Raw genomic sequence first — 14,815 nt, 5'->3', positions numbered from 1 at the left:
GCTTCTGAGATCAACCTATACCATGCCACCTTCCCACCCAGTTTGAGACCTAGCGGTGGATAATTTTTTTCCCTATTGACTCATGCCCTGATCTGCCATGTTCTGTACCAGGGCTTTTTTTCTGGGGAAAGAGGTGGTGGAACTCCGTGGGTTGCCCTCAGAGAAAATGGTCACATGGTGCGGAGGGCAATCTAAACTCCCCTCTGTCTGGAGATCAGGGGGCGGGGCCACCAGCCATGTGACCATTTTCCAGAGGTTCCGGAACTCCATTCCCCCACGTTCCCCCTGAAAAAAAGCCCTGTTCTGTACTATGGCATACCCAAATGACCAAACTCGCCATCTGGATCGGCCTATAATCTATCGAAACTGCTTCCCTTAACCTGCCAAAAACTCAACAGGAGCCATCCTTTGATCTGTAAAAAACAAACTCCACCCTCCTCTTACTAGATTTTTTAAAACATCTTAAATTGGCTTTGGGATAGTCGAAGATTAATGCCTAGCTGGGGGTGAGTTCTGACCTCTATCTTTTTCACACATGAAGACTTGCCTCTTCTATAGAGACGGATCAAGATGGGTAGCCGTGTTAGTCTGTCTATAGCAATAGAAAAGACCAGGAGTCCAGTAGCACCTATAAGACTAACAAAATTTGTGGCAGGGTATGAGCTTTTGTGAGTCACCGCTCACTTCTTCTTAGTATCTGAAGAAGCGGTGACTCACGAAAGCTTATACTCTACCACAAATTTTGTTAGTCTTAAGTGCTACTGGACTCTCGCTCTTTTCTACTGCCTCTTCTATAGTTCTAGGTGAGAGTTGCTAACTGTTTAATTGGGCCCTGCTCCTGTGCCTTTAATGACAGCCTGCTGTCATGCAGAAATTAAGGAGATGAAGCTATTCCTATCTCTTTCATTTTATCTGCATACCAGGAACTCACATGCCAAAGGCAATACAGCAGTTCCAAAAAAGGTGTCAGTCAGTTGCATGGAGGGAAGGCAGAGTTGCATAGCGTGATCTCATGCATCTTGGTAGCTAAGCAGGGTCAATAGTTGAATGGGGGATGACCAAGGAAGATTCTGCTGAGGAAGGCAATGGCAAACCACCTTTGCTTCTCACCTGCCTTGAAAGCCTTTTCCTGGGGTCACCACCATAATTTGGTTTAAAAATAAATAAATCAACAGCTATACATTTTGTACAAGATAGACCACCCATAAGCCCATCCAAATACAAATAGACAACCTAAATACAATCAAAGTAATCAACTGTCTACTGAAAAAAAAAGATAACCATAATTCGGTTATGACTTGACGGCACTTACGTATATAACCAGCTGCTGAATTCCCCACGAGAAATATACTTACTGGTACCAGGCTGACAATAGCAGAACCTGGAATGAAATTCTCGACCTAACCAAGGAATTAATCTCTCCAAAAATATTATTCTTCATTTCACAAATGCCAAAAAAAACCCCATATTAAATAAACAGAAAATGTTTTCCTTCGAAGAAGAGGAAAAATAGATTAGTTTTAGAAATTAGCCAAATGTAGCTAGTTTTGACCCAGAGGAAAGTCATGTAGGTCATTGGAAAGAACTGGTCCTCCAAGTCAGGTGGAATTCCCAGAAAACCACAGAGACACAGATGAGCCCTAGCCAAGCATGTCTTGTGGTCTGTCACTCGGATGTTCAGGAGAATTTACGGCATGAGCTTTAACGACTGAACATGCGGCATTCTCCTTGCTGACAGTTTTAACACTCTTCAGCCAAAGGTAAATGGAAGCAGAGAGGCAGGAGCATTGCTCTGTTGAGTGAGAAGTTATGCTCTGCAAGAAAACAATGACACAGCCAGTCAGATGTTCCAGGGCTAGTTCGCAGGGTGGCCATTCTGGCCGTGACTAAGCATAAATCTATTAAAAGCTTTCCAACGTGGCTCAGTTTCCTTCTTGCTAGAAAATTTTCCTGAACAAAAGACTTTGGACACAATCCACGGAACACGTTTTCTTAGGGCCAACCAAATGGCACAAAACACTGCAAGCTTTCCAGTTCAGTTCACTAGAATTATTAATCAGGCCAGATGTTATAAAAGATAAAAAAAAAGAGGAGAGAAAGCAGATTTTTCAGGTCATGATTTCAAAACCATGTTATGCCAGCGTGTGATGGATCTGGAATTACAGGCAAAATTTGTGATTTTTTTTCTCCTTCTCAGAAATTGAGACCAGATTTTCCATTCTGGAAACATGAGTGTCTTACCTCACTGTGCAACACCTGAAAACTTCAGACCGGTTCTCATCTCTTGAGCATTCTGTCAGGTATCAAATATAAAGTCTTAAAAGGTGGCAGCTACCCAATGCTAAATACTCGTGTATGGCTCATTTCAGACATTGTACAAAACCCTGCTTTAATTAAATTAATTCTGGTTAGTGAGATTATCTGAATGAAAGCCAGTTCACTAACAGCACCGTCGGTTGCTTTCACATATGTTGCATGTTGCATTTTCAATGCCCTTGAGCAGTTGTTTGCAACTGGATTTTCCTGTGTGGATATCTTTACCTTCCTTCAACCTGTCCAAATGATAAAATTTTTGCCAGAGTCCTCCTGATTCTTGACCTTTGGAGATAAAGCGGATATCTTGCAGGGACAGAGTCTTCTCGGTGGTGGTGCCTAATAAATGATACTCCTTCATCCGTTTACCCCAAGTGAAAACAAAGTGGGTGTCTGATGCTATATAATGTAGGTTGCTGTCTGATTGATTTGCCTTCAATTTTCTTTATTGGTTGTGTTTTGTTATGGTTCTGTTTTGCCATTTTGCTTTTCGTGCATTACAAGTGATTTTATAAGCTGCTGCTAGAACCTGGGGTTGAAAGATGAGGTAAAAACATTTCAAATACTTTGAAAATTAAACATCCATTTCTAAGTGAGGTGGGACTAAGGTGTTTTAGATTGTTCTTATTGTCATTTCTCTTCCTCCCCCATCCCAGCTTTCACAGAGTTACTCAGTTTATAAGGACTGCACTGCATTTCCACACCAACGTGTCCCATCCTGTAGAGACTAATAGGATTACTCTGACACCCAAGTAAATTTCTTGACGAAAACATCTGCAGGGGAGGAAAAAGCTATAGTGAAAGGAATAAACACCTCATGCAAGAAGAATTTAAATTGAACACACCAAAAGGTTACAAGGAACGGGGGCGGGGGGAAATCACCTCAGCCTGCTAACCTTTGGGTTGCATAGACATTCCCATTAATCTAAAACAATGAACAGAATTCCTTTACGTTGATGAAGAAAAAAAACCCTATGTGGTGCCCTGGCTGAGGCCCAATTAAAAAGGCAACAGTGAGGTTTTTACCAACATAGGACTTTGATAAGCTAGTATTCCCAATGTTATTCCTTTGTCAGCAATGAGGGAAAGGCAGCTGATTCAGAAAATACCACAAATATGAGTCCCCTGTAGAATCTCTTACCAGGAATGGGAAGAAGGACTCTGGCAGATCCCTCCAAATGTGGTCGTGCTCCAAATTTTCCAAATTCCACGTGGATCTTCTTATTTAAGATTCCCACCCTACCTGTCAGGTTTGGGTGGATTTCTATTATCCTTATTGTGTTTGAGAGAGAACCTTTTTTTTTAAAAAAATCCTTAATTTAGTCTGTGAAAATGTCAAGTCAGTTAAAGGGATAACTTAACTTCTCCTTTAAGAAAGGTATTCACTGTAAACCATTGAAAGCTCCTGAATTTAGAACTGAAAGTTCATCTGACTCAGCTTCTAATAATTCATAGTGGTGGTGAGGGGGGGCGGTTCTAGAAATTTCTTTTGGTTCTGAGGAAACCAACAAGCTTTCCCATCCATTTCTTTGAAGCCCCTCCTGAAAACGTGGCAGCACTTCCTCAAAAGAAAGGACAATTACAGTCCTACCACTGCCAGCCACTGGTAGTTAAGGTCTCTGCAATAAAAAAAAGGTTATATCGATGCTTAGATTATTCTGTGTGTGTGTGTGTATGTGCCATCAAGTTGCCTCCGAACTATGGTGACCCTATGAATGAAAGATCTCTAAAACGTCACATCATTGACAGACTTGCTCAGATCCTGCAAACTAGAGGACGTGGCTTCTTTTATTGAGTCAACCATCTCGTTTTAGGTCTTCCTCTTTTCCTACTGCCTTCCACTTTTCCTAGCATTATTGGCTTTTCCAGAGAATCATGTCTTCTCATGATGTGACCAAAGTACGATAGACTTAGTCTTGTCATTTTAGCTTTTAGGTAGAATTCAGGCTTGATTTGATCTAGTACCCACTTATTTGTCGTTTTGGCTGTCCATGGTATCCACAAAACTCTCCTCCAGCACCACATTTCAAATGAATCAGTCTTCTACTGTCCTGCTAATTCTGCCATGAAGGAACTCAACCCCTGGTCATGGCAATGGAAAGTGCCATCAAGTTGCAGCCAACCCAGGGTGACCCCATAAGATTTTCAATGCAAGAGATGGGCAGAGGTGGTTTGCCATTGCCTGCCTCTGCGTAGCCACCTGGGAATTCCTTGGTGGTCTTCCATCCCAGTACTAACAAGGCTTGCCCTGCTTAATGTCTGAGATATGGTAAGATCAGGTTAGCCTGAGCCATCCAGGTAGGGGCCAGTACCTATGTAAATTCAAGGTGGTTGGCCTGGGCCCTTTGTAAACCGTTGTGGATAGTTGGGGACAAGGCTGTATTATTCATAAGGCTGACTAGGCTGAAGCCTAGGGGCCCTGCAGGACTATGGGCCTGTCAATTTTTTTGCTGAGGCACTGTTACCTGCGCCCTAGGGCTCCAGTGGTTAAAGGCACTTTGTACTCTGTGAATAAAATTCATAAGGAGACCCTCAAAACAGATAGAGGGCTATGTACTGCAGTCTAGTACCTACTGTACCAGGGTCAGACTGTCAGCTATAGTGGCGTGAAAGATTGAAGTGGCGTAGGGGCCCCGAAATACTTGAAAGCCTAGGGGCCCGGCCGTGGGTTAATATGGCCCTGACTGGGAACTAGAGATGGGCATGAACTGGAAAAGAACGAACTATGTGGTTCGTGGTTCGTCACATTTCATGAACCACGAACTTTCACGAACCTTCCCCAGTTCGCAAACAAGTTCATTTGGTTCATGAAAGTGTCACATCCAGGTCAGCAAATCATCACTTCTGGGTCAGCAGAAGGTCTGCAGGAAGTTCATCCCCTGTTGCCTAGGAAACTGATTGATCGGCACCAGGCTGTCTGCAGTGACGAACCAAAAAATGAACCAAATGAACCAGCCTAAAGTTCGTGGCGGTTCGTCACATTTCATGAACCACGAACTTTCAGGAACCTGCCCCAGTTCGCAAACAAGTTCATTTGGTTCGTGAAAGTGTCACATCCAGGTCAGCAAATCATCACTTCTGGGTTAGCAGGTCACTTCCAGGCCAGCAGAAGGCCACTTCCGGGTCAGCAGAAGGTCTGCAGGAAGATCATCCCCTGTTGCTTAGGAAACTGATTGATCGGCACCAGGCTTTCTGCAGTGACGAACCAAAAAAATGAACCAAACGAACCAGCCTAAAGTTCGTGGCGGTTCGTCAGCAGGGCTCTGACAGAACCCGCCTGGTTCATCACAAACTTTGGTTCGTATTTCGGTTCGTGCCCATCTCTACTGGGGACACAGACAGTTGCTCTGTTGCCATTGGTGAGGCTGGAAGAGGTTTGTAAGAGTAAGTGTTTAAAACGATCCTTTGCATTTGCGGCATTCCTGGCATACTGGAATCCCATTTAAAGAGCTGACAGGGAAATGCAGCTCTTTTGTTGGTGCAGGCCGAAGCTAATCACCAGGACCCAGGGACTGGCCGACGGTAAACAGTCCTCCGCTCCGTGATGGTTGCCTTATAAAGTGTGCAATTCCTGCATTTTAATGGTGTTGTGGTTTCCCCCCACAGCGAGTTTAAATTAAATGTATGGAAATTGCTGAGAACCATGAGATTAAATTAATGAGAAAGAAAATTTAAAACTTCCTGACCTTATGACTAAAAATGATATAAAAAAGAGAGAGAGAAGGGCTGTAGGAAAGGAGACAGGGAAGGCAAACTCTTCCAGATGCAAACCTCCGAGACTCCCATTAGAGCTAGTTTTTCCATCACAGAGACACCAAGAGCACATGTACTTGGCCCATCCTGGGCCTGATTTGCCTGCGATGTACATCATTTGCTGCCTGATGCATTCTGTGATGCGTAGCTTTTGCATGTGTGAATGGGTCACAGCAGATGTAAAACCACAGGTAGAGTTTTTATATCACCTTTCTCTCTGTCACACACACAAAGGTGGCCGTTTGCCACTTATTAAGCATAGAGATATCGAAAGTCGCCCTGAAGGACCAACAAACGGCATAGAGGGTAAGGTCCTCCCCTGATGTTGCCTCCCAGCACTGGTATTCAGGGGTTTGCTACCTCTTTATATGGAGGCTTTTAGCCACTATGGCTAGCAGCCATTGATGGATAGGGAGGCCAACCTTCAGGCAGTGGCTGCAGATCTTCCAGAATTACAGCTGATGTCCACGCAACAGAGATCAGTTCCCCTGGAGGAAATGGTAGATTTGGAGGGGAGACACTATGGACTCATATCACAGCCCCATTTTTCCCAGGCTTCACCCCCAGTTCTAGCCATCTGGAGAAATAGCAGCCCTATTGACGGATCTCTCCCTCCATGAATCTGTTTAACCCTTTTAAAAGCTGTCTGTGCTTCCAGCCATCACTATCTCCACTGACAGTGAACCCCACAGTTTAATCACCCATTGAGTAAAGAAGTATTTCCTTTTGTCTGTCCTAGACTTATTTCCCAACACTTTCATTGGGTGGCCCCGAATTCCAGTATTACAGGAGACAGAGGGTGGAAATACATGTTACCTAGGGATGCTCAAGTGCAGGATTTTATATGTGGTCCTCAATTCACGTGCAGGCTGTTCTTGCTCCAAGTGCATGCCACTTTCACAGAAGCTCACTATGTGTGATTGCATCTGGTCTGTTTTCACTGTAAGAACAAGTGCGGTAGGATCCTTTGACTTGCCAAATTGCATTTCTTTAAGGTGTGAAATCAAAAAGAGTCCAGTAGCACCTTTAAGACTAACCAATTTTATTGTAGCATAAGCTTTCGAGAATCAAGTTCTCTTCGTCAGATGCCTGATACAGAGACTGGGCATCTGACAAAGAGAACTTGATTCTCGAAAGCTTATGCTACAATAAAATTGTTAGTCTTAAAGGTGCTATTGGACTCTTTTTGATTTTGCTGCCACAGACTAACACGGCTAACTCCTCTGCATTTAAGGTGTGAGAAAGTGTCAAGATCTACATTTCAACGAATTGAAGTGGGGGGCGCGGGGAAACTGGGGTACTTTTAGAAGTTGAGGAGGAACTGATATCGAACGCGTGAGTGTATTCACGTGGAGCAAATTGTGCCAGCGAACGCTTGGAAAGTTGGAGGGGGGACAGGTGAAATGAGGTTCACTTGAGCTTCCTCAGGTACTTAGTAACATGTATTTCCACTCAGAGAAAAAGCTCCCTCTGTTCAAGATAAAATGGAAGAGGGGAGAATGATATTGTAAGCTACACTGGGTTCCCATTGGGGGTCAAAAGTGGAATATAAAAACCCAAGTAAATAAATACAGGCCAGAAACAATTAAAATGTCTTCACTGGGTACCTGGCATTTAAGCTCAGTGCCAGGTGAATAGATGCAGAGAGGGATTTCCAAAGACTAGGCACTAGAGCTGCATATTACCAGCTTTTCTGCCAGCACAAAAGAGAGAGGAGAGTTCCCCTTTACAACCTCCAAAGGCTGTGCCAGGAATTGTGAAACCCATGTGACTTTTTCTTCTCTGCAGGATGAGGAGAGAAACGGGGCAGGAGCTTACCCCCTTCCACCAGCCGAAAAGCTGGGAGAGTACAGTCTCCCATCTCTGGTTACCATCAAACTTCCATCTTTAAGTGGGGCGCAAAGATCAAATCTCATATGTTGTAAACACAGCCCCCTTTTTTGTGTTGAACGGGATCCCGTTGAAGCTTAGAACTGCAGAGAGGGGATGGTTAGATGATCTATAGAGAGCGATCGAGAATATTGTTTTGGTCTTAGATGCCATTGTCCTATCATAGATCCAGAGGAGTTAGCCGTGTTAGTCTGTAGTAGCAAAATCAAAAAGAGTCCAGTAGCACCTTTAAGACTAATCAATTTTATTATAGCATAAGCTTTCGAGAATCAAGTTCTCTTCATCAGATGCCTGATCAAAACAGTTTTGATCAGGCATCTGATGAAGAGAACTTGATTCTCGAAAGCTTATGCTATAATAAAATTGGTTAGTCTTAAAGGTGCTACTGGACTCTTTTTGATTGTCCTATCAGATTCTTTTAAAAACTGGCACGGGAAGAGAACAGAGCGACCTGGTTGGTAATAGCTTCCACGAGCACAGATTCTATCTGCAAAGTTTTGGGAATGAAATCAGTGACCAAAAGTGGAAGATCGAACACACAGATTGTGCTGCGTTATGCTAATGAGTAAGTTAATGTTCTTCAGACAGCAGCAGGAAGGAAAACACAAGTTAATTAAATCAGAGCTTTCTGGAACACTGAAGAAAAAGAGTGTAAATGGAGACAGCCCAAGGAAAGCATCAGTCAGGAAGCACTGCCTATAGCTATACAGGGTTGGATCCCGCCGGGTTTTTGGGACAACATGTTCAGAAACCTGCTGGGGCTCACAAACGGTCCATCAGTGACTCGAGAAACTTGATTGCACCTGCTCCCATCAAGAATGGGAGGAGCCGCCCGCATCCTCCTGAAGCTTTCTCGAATAATAGCGAAGAGGGCCTGCTACAAAAGGGGGGCAGCCCCCCTCGCCCTCTCTACTGCTCCTAAGCAAGCAGAAGTGTTTTCCATTTGTGCAAGGTGCTCTCTGGACCCCACCTATTAACAACCAAGACAACAAAATGCACATATCCCCCTAGCAGTGTGGTGGAAACTTAAAAACTGAATTCGGCAAATTACAGAAGAGCCTAGTGGGTGGCTCACCGGTGAAAACCAAGCGGTGGGGAAGGAAGGCGGTATTCATCTAGATCTTGACTATAAAAATGCATTTTTTCTGAATCCTGCTAGGGGGAAGTAGGTGGCGGGTTCCTGTGCTTCAGAGGCATCCCTCCGCCATTGGCAGTGCGAAGAGGCCCACCTCGAGACCACAGTGCTTGATTGTTATAGAGTGAAAACAAGCCGGATGGATTGTGTGTCCCCGAGAAAGGATATCGGTGTCTAATCTTGGGGAAAACGGAACGCAAGGGTACCTCCAGCTTTGTCAAGCTCAATGCCCTTATGTGGCAGGCTGAATGGCAGAACAGTGTTTACATCCCCCCCGCCCCCCCCCCCCCCGCCGCCCCTGCCTTTCGTAGCCTGGAAGCCACACAGCCGCAAAGCATGAGCGATTTTCAAAGAGCTACCGATCTCAGCTCTCGGTTTCCAGAGGCCTTGACAGGCAGGCCTTGTTGGTTGTAAACATGCCTCTGGTACAAGGGAAGGTCTGGAAGGAAGCAGAAACGGGGGCCCTTTCTGATGCTGGAGGTGGATTTCTCAGGTTCCACAGGATTGCTTTTGTCTATTGAAGGAAACAAAAAAAAAAACCACTCTGTGGTACCTTGAAGTCCAAGGCCAGCATATGAAGAACAGCACAACCCGTTCTGTGCACTTGGGGAGCTTTGGACTTGTGTTTTTTGAACTGTGAGCACTCGGTTGCAGGTGGGAGCAAAGTGAGAATCCTGGGAATATGTGGGAAGATCCAGGTTTGTCAGCCTTCAGAGTTACAATGGATCTCCATGCCATAGAGATCAGTTTCCCTGGAAAAAAATAGCTGCATTGGAGGGTGGGTCCGCCTATAGTCCTTCCCCGTCCCGAACCCTGCTCTCCCCAAAGCCCACCCCAAAATCTCCAGGAATATCCCAGTTTGGAGTTGGCAACCTTAGGATGTGCGGGGAGAGTTCCACAGGAAGGTCAATACAGAGCCACAGCCAATACATTTACCTTAAAGACACCCCCTCTTAAAAAAGGTCTTTCTAATTATGGTACATAACTGTATGCAATTTTAAGACAGCCACCATCTTTCTCTTGATGATACATCTGGGTCCATGCATAGAGTAAGCTACTGTTGAACACTTGTATATAGATGAATCTGGGTTAGTCTACTTTATCCACTATACCACGTTGTCTGTCTGGGGTTTATTACCTCCTCTTCCATTTCCCGGGATCACATTAACCATTTAAAAAAAAAAAAATTCTCCGTCTGCAGGAACAGAGTCGTATCCACAGTTAATGGCCAGCCAGCTGTAGGAGCTGAGATACACACGGAGAAAATATTTTTCCCCCTATTCACCAGAGAACAATAAATGCTATCCAGGAAATGGTATAATAAATGTAACAACATTACAGGGGGTGGGGAAGTGAATTCTTTGGCATTAATGCAAAGGAACATGGATTCCTTTAGATGCCGTGAAAAAGAAACGTTCTCTTCTCTATACATTTAAGCTTTTTATTTTTCTGCTGTTGCTGTGTTGACAATCTCCTTAAAGCGTTGATGTCACCAGTCAGGCATGGCATTATAAAACATCAGGAGAGAAACTGATGCAGCAGATGGACCATAATCGGGAGACCCAGGGGGCTCAGACCCTCACTCAACAATACTGCTTACTCACTGACTTTGGGCCATCTGTCTTGGCCTTAATCTACCTCACAAGGTTGTTGTTGTGCAAATAAAATGAATGGGAGGCGAACTGTGTATGTCACTTTGAGTTTCTTGAGCAGGATAAAAATACAATAGGTAGGTAAGATAGATGAAAAAGATAAGATGAGTAAGATAGATGTTCCTTTCTCTATCTATTCACCTGGACCCAGACTGCCAAAAGGGAGTATCAGGAAGGATACGTGTACGCTTCAAGAAAAATAGTAGCTCTATGGAGAGCCCGATCTCGTCAGATCTCAGAAGCTAAGCAGGGCCGGCCTTAGTTGGATGGGAGACCTCCAACAAAGACCAAGGTTGCAGAGGCAGGCAATGGCAAACCACCTCTGTTAGTCTCTTGCCATGAGAACCCCACCAGGGGTCGCCATAAGTCAGCTATGACTTGAGGGCAGGATTTCATTTCATCTGAAGAGAAGCAAGCCAAGCAGAAAACAATCAGCAGTCAGACCCAGATTCCTCCTCTCCTTGTGGCTGGGTTGGGCCAGGTACCCTCCTCCTAGGGTTGTCAATTTCCAGGTCAGGCCTGGAGCTCTCCTGGAAATACAACTGAACTCCAAACTATAGAGATCAGTTCCCCTGGAGAAAAATGGCATGTTTAGACAGAGATCCTAAGGAGTTAGCCGTGTTAGTCTGTAGTTGCGAAATAGTGAAGAGTCCAGTAGCACCTTTAAGACTAACCAACTTTATTGTAGCATAAGCTTTCGAGAACCACAGCTGACAAAGAGAGAACCATCTGACGAAGAGACCTGTTGTTCTCGAAAGCTTATGCTACAATAAAGTTGATCAGTCTTAAAGGTGCTACTGGACTCTTTGCTATGTTTCTTCATCTGACGAAAAGAGCTGTGGTTCTCGAAAGCTTATGCTACTATAAAGTTGGTTAGTCTTAAAGGTGCTACTGGACTCTTTTCTATTTTGCTACTGCAGACTAACAAGGCTAACTCTGGATCTATGTTTAGACAGGGAACTCTATGGCATTATACCACGCTAGGGTGCCTCCCCATTCTTCCCAAGCTCCACTCCCAAATCACAACTAGAGAGAAGCCCCCACGGGAAATAGCCTGCCAATTGGGGAGTCACCCTCCTGCGGTCTTCAGTCACAGGCACAATCAACCATATAAGTCATATATTCCAATCAGTGCGTGAAGAATGCGCGAAAGTGCTAAGCGTACAATAAATACAATAAATAACCTACCTAAAAATACAGTCTAAACATATCAGTTATTAAAATATAATGCAACGATCAAGACATCCAAGATACAGTATGTGAGCAAATACGAAGTCCCGCCAGTCACATGAACCGCCGATTTTAAAGTGCTGAGGTAAATTTGTTTTTTTTCTTTCTTTCTGCAGGTCGAGAAAATTGCACTAAGCTGCAGTGTCATCCCCGATATCAGGTAAGTGGTCAGTCTCTTACTTTCCCACAATAACAAATGTCCTTTGTGTTTTACAGGTGACTGGAGACTGACCGGGAGACGCTGCAGTTCTTTGCCCCGCGCCCAACAGGCTGCTTGCCCAAAGCCCATTTCGCTTGAGATGGAGAATGAGCCAGCCTGCCAGCTAGTGGATGAGAACCACTGATTTGCACAGGGAAAAGGGCCATCCATCGCTTGGGACTGGTCAGGGTTGTGTGGCCCCAAGATGTTGACCCGCTAGTACTTTTCCTGGCGGCCTTATTGGCCAATCCGTCCCAGACTCCCATACATTGTTGTTTAAGACACCCACAAACCTACCTTAAAGCTACAGGACACCATAGCATCCAAGGTCTGTCCAATAGGAGACGAGGCTTGGAACATCCATCTGGCCCTTTCCCCGCAAGAGAATAATGGCAAATATGAGCACTGCAGCTCCTCAGAGAATAGTGATCTGCCGTTCCGTGTGGTTTGTCCATAATCAAGGCAGTCTGGGACTCTTGTGAGTCTCTCTGTCCACCTTTGACCATGAGGCACCAAGCTTTGCATCTTTCTGCCTCCATGCTGTTGGCCTGCCGAATTGCAGGAGAGGAGAAAGCCATGAAGGTGCACTGAGCACTGGGGGTGGGGTGTGCTCAGTGGCAGAGAAGGTGCCTCCCCCTCCCCTGCTCCACAGCCCCCCCTCGCACACTGCCCCCTCATCCTATTGTGGCAGGGGGCACAGCGTGGGGCCCTTTGTGGGCAATCTGTTTGCAACAGGCAGCTGGGGTGCAATCAGAGCCAGTGGATGATTCTGCGTCCCTGCCTATGGTTGCCTTTTTAACTTAAATAATATTTCGGGGAACCCTGACATTAGGTCACTGATGCCCTAGACAGGACACACTTGCATGCTGACCAAGAGCTGCACAACGGTGTCCTAACTTACGGTGCTGAAAGAAGTCTCAGGTTTTGGACTGTTCTGAGAAGGCATTTGGAGCAACAGAAAGGGTTTTTGGGGAGGGCGGTTGCATCCCAAAGTGGCTCAGCCAGCCATGTGCAAAACCAATTTGTTCTCATTTAGCCAAATGGTTTCCCCCACCTCTTGCCACGGACCTTGTCTTGTCCACATGACGAGAAAAAGATGAGCTGAACTACTTACCAGGAAAATTATTTTTAAAACCCAACCCCACATTTCTGATTTAAGTTCTACATGGTTATTTTCACTTAAGCATTAGAGCACCCAGCCAAAAGAAACACATGTTTACAACTATAATGAGGATTAGGGCTCCCCCCACCCACCCCCCCAAGAAAGCCCAGCAGAATGTTGAACTGCAGTCAAATGTGGATAGTGATATGAATATTTGCCAAGAGCATTAAAATGAGAAAATAACAGAGTATGAAGTTTCTGGAAAGAATACAAAATGTATTGTTGACGTCCCTCTTTGGCCGCTCACCAACATATGCCAATACTTAGACTTTCTCCTTTTTTATTTTCTTGCTGACAATAAAACAATTGTTGTTTCCTGCCAGCATTCTGATGGACTGGTTCTTCGTTGCACATGAGAAGTTACTATGCAGAATGTATCGGCTGAATTTACTATTTCCTAACCAAAACAGAAAAAGGAGAAAGGACAATAATTGAATCCAGAATCGGAACTATTAAGAGAGGAAATATCTGTAGGAGGTAATTGGTTTTAATAGTGTGCAACATCAACATACATTAAATGGGGGAAAGAGAGGGAGACACACAGAGATGAATAAACTGCTTTCTTCCTTTGGGGTGGGGGGAGAGACAACTGGCTGGTCTGAGACAGTAGCTGCGCACATATTTTACATTGTGCAACAGTTTCCAATGGAATCTTAAATGGTGTCAAAACAGTTTTCACCCATCCAGTTTCAACACATGGTGTTAAACACGTATCACAGGAGTTGCTTCATGTGCATGGCAGAAACAACAGCCAAATGCTCTCCCCACATTCAACAGATGAAGTTGCTTTATACTGAATCAGACCCTTGGTCCATCAAGGTGAACGTTGTCTGATCAGATCTAGCAGTAGTTCTCCACATCTCCAGTTGTTCTCTAGCAGTAGTTCTTCAGGGTCTCAGGGTTTTCTGACTGAAATTGAATCCCACAAAGATGGAAGTCCTGTATCTGGGTCGTCATCATTATTCTCGTCCTCATCCTTGTCCTCATCCTCATCCTCATTATCATCACAACAACAATGACAACAACAACAGCATTCGATTTATATACCACCCTTTAGGACAACTTAATACCCATTCAGAGTGGCTTACAAAGTATGTTATTATTATCCTCACAACAATCACCCTGTGAGGTGGGTGGGGCTGAGAGAGCTCTGGGAAGCTGACTGACCCAAGGTCACCCAGCTGGCTTCAAGTGGAGGAGTGGGGAATCAAACCCGGCTCTCCAGATTAGAGTCCTGCTGCTCCTAACCACTACACCAAACTGGCTCTCATGGATCATTGGGTTCAGGGATCCGGCTCCTGGCCCTCGATGGGGCGCCTCTTACACCCACTCCGATGGTTAAGAGTCTGGGAGTGATTCTGGATGCCTCCTTATCAATGGAGGCTCAGATCACAGTGGTTTCCAGGTCTGCCTTTTCCCATCTGCGACAGGCCAGGCCGCTTGCCCCTTACCTTTCAACCCATGACCTAAAAACAGTGATC

This window comes from Eublepharis macularius, chromosome 18 (assembly GCF_028583425.1).
Source record: "Eublepharis macularius isolate TG4126 chromosome 18, MPM_Emac_v1.0, whole genome shotgun sequence".
Lineage (NCBI taxonomy): Eukaryota > Metazoa > Chordata > Lepidosauria > Squamata > Eublepharidae > Eublepharis > Eublepharis macularius.
Note: the sequence above shows the minus strand (reverse complement) of the source record.